Source organism: Microtus oregoni, unplaced genomic scaffold (assembly GCF_018167655.1).
Source record: "Microtus oregoni isolate MIOR12 unplaced genomic scaffold, Mior012 000009F_ref0000495, whole genome shotgun sequence".
NCBI classification, from domain to species: Eukaryota; Metazoa; Chordata; class Mammalia; order Rodentia; family Cricetidae; genus Microtus; species Microtus oregoni.
The window spans coordinates 25,509,448-25,516,489 of NW_024543068.1; positions in this window are offsets into that span (position 1 = coordinate 25,509,448).

Consider the following 7,042-nt stretch of genomic DNA (forward strand, 5'->3'; position numbering starts at 1 on the left):
GGAGGAATAGCACTGTGTTTTCTCCCAGAGGAGAGAAATGAGTGGAGTGGGAGACAGTCAGACAGACAGACAGGCACGCACGCGCACACACACACGGGGGGTGGGGGGGGGGGGGTGGAAGCTCCCTATGCATCCTGCAGACTGATTGATAATGCCTACCAGGTTCAAGGGAATACTAGTTGCTATGTATCCAAAGCATTGAACCAGCATTCATATAAAATCGCAAAAGTGTTGGCTAGGAGGGAAGGATGTCTCAGAGAAGAGAGGAAATTTTAGAAGATTATGTGTGTCTGCACCAGGTCAGGAGAGTCCCATTTCCATGTAAGAAAGAACGGTGAAGTCCGTCCCTTTAAAAGCAGGAATCTTTCGAGACACTGAAACTCAGTCTCAATGGTAAATGTTTTATTTCATCTCTCTGAGCTTCTATTTCCTGTAAAACGAGAAGGCTGAGCCAGATGGTCCCTGCGGCTCCTTCCAGTTCTTTCTACCCAGGATCCAGTGAATTTTAAATTGGATATTACAGATATCAAAGTGCCTCCTCCTAGCCTCTGATTCTCAGATTCTATTTCAAAGAAACAGTCGAAGGTTACACCTCACTTGTGAAAGGATCAAAGTCCCTTTCTGATGTCTGTCTTGCTTTTTGTTCTCTCTCTCTCTCTCTCTCTCTCTCTCTCTCTCTCTCCCTCTCTCTCATTTCTCAGTGGATCTCTGGTGCCTAAGTCTAAAACTTTATTTTAAAAGCATCCATTTGCTTCAAAATCCTGATGAACAAGTTTAGTTTAAAGCAGCTGAGTTAAGGGTGGCATGCTGAAGGCTCAGTTACTGGCCAATCAGCACCCGCTCAGAAAGCCGGCTTGAAACAAAAAGGGTAGAAAGACACTTCAAGGAATGTTAGAAGCCAAACTGCTCACCGAGAGGCAACACTAACATCAGAGACACCAAATGACGCACCAACAGCTGGAATTTATAAAGCAGCTGTAAAGCCATAAGGAAATGGCAAGCTAAGAGACGGGAGAGAGTGTGAGCCGTGTACTGGGGAGAGATGGGCTGAGGGCTGCAAGTCGGTCCGTCTCACTGAGAGTCAAAACATGCAGATAAAAACAGCAAACAGCATTTACTTCATTTCTACCACTGAGGCAAAAATCCTGAAATGACTGGCAGTCGCCAGAGTTTGGGGTGATGTGTGAACACAGGGATGCTCAAGTATCACTGACAGGACAAACACTTTTTGGAGACAAGATTGAACGAAGCAGAAGACAGACAGACTTTTTACCAAGTAATTACACTTGTAGGAACCATAGCCCAGTGAAACCCTAACAGAATGGTTCTGTCAGTGAGCTTACAAGGCTGTGTTTATACTAGCAAAAACAGGTCATGGTCAAAATGCCTTGAAGGAGAAAAGAATAAATGTTTGTATAATCCTACAATGGCACTCAAAATGAATACACTTCAGTTACACGTACTAATGTGAGTCTGTAAACACCTAATTATATGTATTTATGGTATTACTTCATTTGCTTAGTATTGGAAAACCTCAGGCAAAACCCAGTTATTTATACACATGTAGTTGATGCATGAAGTCATGGATGGAAATGTATAGAGAGCCAGCATATCCCATATTGGAAGAGTGGCGACCTGAACTTCGGAAGCCTTCCCAGAGCCAGGCATTCTGGTGCCCACCCAATGCCAGCACTTGGGTGGCTGAGGCAGGAAGATCATGAGTTTGTGGCCTGCTTGGGCTATAGAGGCCCCATCTCAAAAATGAAATCAAGTAAATAAGGGGACTTGTTCACCTGATCTGGAGAGTTGGCTCGGTGATTAAGAGTACTAATTGCTCTTGCAGAAGACCTGGGTTCAACCCCCAGCACCCACATAGGTCTTGGAGCCATCCGAAACTCTAGTCCCAGGGAATCCAAAGCCCTTTTCTGATCTTTGAGGGCACTAGGCACAAATGTGGTACACATACATGAGGGCAAAACACTCATATACATAAAATAATTTTTTTTTTTTTAGAAAATACATTTTCAGTGTGTGAAGAGACTGGTCCTGCGGAACCACGGCCACAGGCTCTCCATGACTCGGGGCAACAGCAGGATGTCTGAGAGGAGTTATGGTGAAGATCCAGAGTTGAGGGTGTGCCAGAAGCCAGAGGCCTTGAACCAGACCAACAACTCACTGCAGTGAACATTAGCAAGTAAAGCTGAGTGGACAGAAGGGTAGACTGTGTGACAACCGCAGCTCCCAAGGCCCCTAAGACGAACGAACAGGTGTTGGAGAGGTGGGAAAGATGGAGGTTTGTTCTGTTTTGTTTTGTTTTGAATTAATGTTTTCAAGTTTTCTTTTGGGGGATGTTATAGGGGCAAGGATCAGATATGGAGGGACAGGGAAATGAGTGGGATTGGGGTGCATGATGTGAAATTCTCAAAGAATTAATAAAAACTTATGTTTAGAAAGAGAGAGAAAGAGAGACTCGTTAACATGGCCCGAAGGAGTTCTGTGCTGCTGTGGTAGAGAACTAAAAAGGTTTAGAGATACAGAAGGAACAGTGCAAGACACCCTGGAGCTGACCTGGTAGGAAGGGGTAAAGTGTGTTAAAAAATCAACAAACACACGGAATATAGAAGGAACACAGATGCCACAAAAGGCCACACCTGGGACACCTGAAACAGCAGAATGATGATAGTGATAGGTTATAGATTATGAAGCAAGTTTCACAGGTCTCTATTGATATAAAGAAATAGGGGCACAATGGAAACAGAAAAACTACTCCTTAGAAAACACCAAAGATGTTACTTTGAGGAGACTTTTTTTTTTTTTTTTTTGGTTTGGTTTGGTTTTTTGATACAGGGTCTCTCAACAAGAGTCCTGGTTCTTTTAGAACTCACTCTCTAGACCAGGCTGGCTTCAAACTCACAGAAATCTGCCTGACTCTGCCTCCCAAGTACTGGAATTAAAGGTATGTGCTACCATACCCAGCTAGGAGACTGTCTATAGACAAAAATCTCTTGTATCGCGAGCTGATGTCAAATTCCCTATGCATCCCAGAATGACTTTGGATTTCCAATTGATGGAGCAATTACTACTGTAGCAGGCACGGACGAACAAGGATGCTAATGGTGGAGATGCAGCTATTCAGTTTACCAACAGGATATCTGCATCCTCAAAAGACTTTCTACATGAGAACTTCTTAACAGTTACTCGTTACAAACAGGAGATTAGTGACTTCCTAGTAGGAAAATCTGCCAACCGCCTCTTTAGCCAAAAATCAGAGTGATCCAGAACGGACCACACTCTGTCCAGTAAGGCTCCAGGCCCACACTGAGTACCTCCTAAGATGGACGCACTGACAGGAGCACAAAGCACTTCTATGCTATTCCTAAAAATGCAAGACTTGAATTTAAACAAAGAAGAACACCAGCCAGATGCAAACTGAGAGACATTCTGTGAAATTAATGCCCAGTGCCTTTCACACGAATATCCTAGGATGAAAGTCAAGGAAGATGAAGGAACTGTCCCAGAGGCAATGCAGGAAGCTGGACCAGGGGGAGACAGGGGTCAGTAGACAGCTCGTGGCATCTGCATAAGACCTGTAGGTTAGTTGAGCATCGCTGGATGTGGTGCTAATGCAGGTACCATCCAGCACTTGGAATCGTGAATCAGGAAAGGAATTTCAAACCAGTTTCAGATGTATAGTGAGACCCTGTCTCAAAAGCTAAAATGTCTGATATCCTCTAGTGTCCTGGCTTTGATAATGGCACTGTGGTGGTGTCAGACGCTAAACTGGGAGAAGGGTAAAAGCAGATTTACGTTATCTTGTGACTTTTGGGGTCTAAAACCATTTTAGGATGAAATGTTCTGCAAATGACTAAAATAAATATGACAAAAACACTTAATAAAGGGTCCATCATCTTGTCTATATCTCCCCACCTTTAAATTCAACCCTTGCACTCACAGTAGGAGAAAGCAATGAAGAATATGTAAATTTCAAAGCTGAACAAAGACCCAAAAAGTGGAACATGGGATGTACTCATATTTGGTTTCTAGCCATAAATAAAGGACATTGAGCTTATAATTCATGTTCCTAGAGAAGCTAAATAAGGTGAATCCAAAGACAAACACATAGGCATCCTCAGGAATATTAACCTTCATCAGGCGATGAAAGGAGACAGAGACAGAGACCCACACGGGAGAACCGGACAGAAATCTCAAGGTCCAAATCAGGAGCAGAAGGAGACGGAGCACGAGCAAGGAACTCAGGACCACGAGGGGTGCACCCACACACTAAGACAATGGGGATGTTCTATTGGGATCTCACCAAGGCCAGCTGGCCTAGGTCTGAAAAAGCATGGGATAAATCCGGACTAGCTAAACATAGCGACAATGAGGAATACTGAGAATTCAAGAACAATGGCAGTGGGTTTTTGATCCTACTGCACGTACTGGCTTTGTGGGAGCCTAGGCAGTTTGGATGCTCACCTTACTAGACCTGGATAGAGGTGGGCAGTCCTTGGGCTTCCCACAGGTCAGGGAACCCTGATTGCTCTTCGAGCAGATGGGGGGGGGGGGACTTGATCGGGGGAGGGGGAGGGAAATGGGAAGCGGTTGTGGGGACGAGGCAGAAATCCTTAATAAATAAATAAATTTAAAAAAAAAGCTGAACAAAGAACTTGATAGTCCCACTAAGCAATCTTAAAACAATGAGTCGCCACGGTGGTGGTCAGAAATTGACGGAAGAAAAGAAAGACTGCAGCTCATCCGCTAGTCCCCGCCTCCTGCCACCAAGCGAAGTGCAATGCCCGATGGAGCCTGGCTTTCCCTGGCGGTCCACGGAGATTTCTCTCCGACTGATGCTCTAATGTTTCCACCTGATTTGTTTTCGCTTAATTCCTCACCAGCCTGACCATCTGTGCTCCAGGCGAGTGCTCAGCTCTGGGAGTAATTGTCAATTTCTAGGAAAATTTGGAGAGAAATAAGAAAATCAGTTGTATCAATTAGCTGTGGGAAGACGAGATTTTAGTCTCAGAAAACTCTGACTTTAAAGGGCACTGTGCTGAGCTTCTTGTGGAGATGTGTGTGAGATTTGGGGACACAGTGGCAGCATGATCTGGGTCTATGGTGATCATCCACAGGAGGTGTGAGACTCCATGAGAGCGACAAGGTTTGGGGACAGAACTCTTACTATTGATCTATTTTTCTTGCTTCTTAAGTTTAAATGTTCTTCAATAGGTAAATATCCCAAACCTATTTTAGATAGTAAAAGTCCTACTGTACAGTCTTTGGAGGTACAAGAAATTAAGATTGAGGCAGGATAAAGAAAAGGAAAAGTTAAGGGGCTGTGGGAGGGAAAGAAACCCCTTACTCTGGAACATGGTTGGAATCTCTCACTTCCCAGAGGCAAGAATTCCAACAGAAAGCTTGGGGGCTAGTCAGTCAGTCAAGTGCCTCCTAGCAGCCTGCAGGAGACCCTGGATCTGATCCCTGTCAGGCCTCTCATCCCAGCACTTGTGAGGTGGAGGCAGGAGGATGAAAGGTCCAAGGTCATATTTAGCTACCTAACGAGTTCAGGATAGCCTATGCTAGTTTAGGCATCTCGAAAACAAAACAAACTGAAAGGGGCCCAACACAGTTAACACAGAGGCTGCCAAGACTGCCCACAGAGAGACAAGATTCCTTTTATAGTGAAATATTTTTGATAAAAAAAAAAATGTCACAGTAGCAACAAACTATGCTTAAGACCTGAGACTATACGGCCCTCAAATGTGGAGTTATTCTTTTCCCAAATATGAACTATAATTTCCTGGGAATATCACAAGCAGGGCTTTAAACTTTGTTTACAGTAAAAACATGTCTCAGCTCCCTCCTGTCATCCTGGGTAGAGCCGACTTTACCTTATCAACTGTAATCCTAGCCAAGGCAATTTAGGAGCCACCCTGTATTCTTACTTAAAACCCTTAGGAATCTTTTCGAAGTTTTTAATTAATTAATTTAATTTAATGTGCCTGAGTGTTTTGACTGCACGTCTGTCTGTGTAGCACGTGTGTGTTTGTGATTGCGGAGGTCGAGAGAGAGTGGCAGATCCCGTGGGACTGGAATCACAGATGTTTGTGAGCCATCTTGTAGGTGCTGGAATCAAACTCAGGACCTCTGTTAGGGCAACAAGCACTCTCAACCCTTAAGGCATTGCTTCTCAAACACCCACCTCAACCCAACCCCAGCAACCCTGAGAGATGGAACTTCAAAAGCTACTAAAACTGCATACATGGTATGGTAAAGACATTTAAATACAACCTCTCCTGAGAAGCCCACTCTCGCACATGGGTGTGTAATACCACATCAAAAGCACCTTTCTGCTTCCTTTGTGCTTAAATCTAGTTATGAAATCTATTAATAAACTCCCACCCCGCTCTAAAAGAGAAAAAATCTCCAAGAATTTATCAAAATGTTATTTAAAGAAAGAAATCAGTCTTTTAGGGGACAGTGAAAATAAAACAGGATTATGCTTTATTAATAATAGTGGTAAATGTGGTAAAGAATCCAAGAAAGATGAGAGCTGAGTAAACACAAGCAGATTTGATTATTAGAATGTGGCTTCCAGGCGGGAGATTGATTCATCAGAGTCCTGTTGGGGGATGGGATGGCAAGAAGCTAAGTAGGAGGGGATGGATTTGAGAGTGAGAAGAAGGGAGAGGAAGCCTGGAGCCTTGCAAAAAGAGCTGCACTTGGGAGAGTGACAAACTTGAGGCCCTGGCAGGGAGAGGAGCTGACCGAGAAGGAGAGGGGACAAAGTCAGGGAGGAGATGACAAAGATAACAGGGCAGAAGCGAGGGTGACCCGATGAAGTGAGGACCCACTGTCTTCAGGGCAGCAGTGATGGAAGATTAAGGTATAAAAATGGGAGGAAGAACAAAGAGACGTGGGAAACCCCAGCATCTAGAGTCCCCCAAAAGCCAGGTGCAAGTCAAATGCTGAATGAGGAATGTTAAAGCTGAGGGAAGTCGAGCAGTTGAGGATAAATCGCATATGCGTGGCCCTTCTGCTCTCC